Here is a 718-nt window from a genome sequence, read left to right on the forward strand (position 1 = left end):
CTTTAAGAACTGGCACAGTATAAATTAAACATAAAAAGGAAGCAATGACCGCGTTTCCTACCAAAAGAAAAACTACTTACACTTACTTATACAGTGATGACATTGTCAAGGACACCTGTCCTTGTAGAATTATTTCCTTGTAAAGCAGCTGATGGTTTAGTATGCCTGTGTATAGGCAAACAGAGGAGATTAAACAATTTTGACCAAAATAACTTTTCATCAAAATTATTGGTAAGTATTCATCTTTGTTATTAGTAGCCCTGTTTAATGGTTAGCTGCAAATATCACAGAAGGATCTACAATGTAGAGCAACTTAAATTTCTCTAACAGCTTTAATGAAGGATAAATACTTACAGAATGCACAGTGGATTTTTTCTTTCTTATGGCTTTTTGCAGAAGCTTCTCAGTCAGTATATGAAATAATTTCAAATATTGACATCTTCATCTGTTGTTACATTTGTCGGAGCACAACTCATTGAATAGAAATTGAGAAAAGCAAGATACTTTAATTCAGCTGCTTAATCCTGGCTTTTTAAGTGATATTTGGCAGGCTGGTCTGAAAGAATTACAGATTACTGACCAAAATGTGAAATACAGTCTATCTAAAGGAAGCATCAAGAACTCTATTTTCCTTCTATTTTCTTAAAACAGTGAGTTAACTGGAAAATATACTGCTTGATAAATAATACATTCTTGCTATGGAGAAATTTTGTATAAC

Source organism: Phasianus colchicus, chromosome 1, assembly GCF_987193195.1.
Source record: "Phasianus colchicus chromosome 1, bPhaCol1.hap1.1, whole genome shotgun sequence".
NCBI lineage: Eukaryota > Metazoa > Chordata > Aves > Galliformes > Phasianidae > Phasianus > Phasianus colchicus.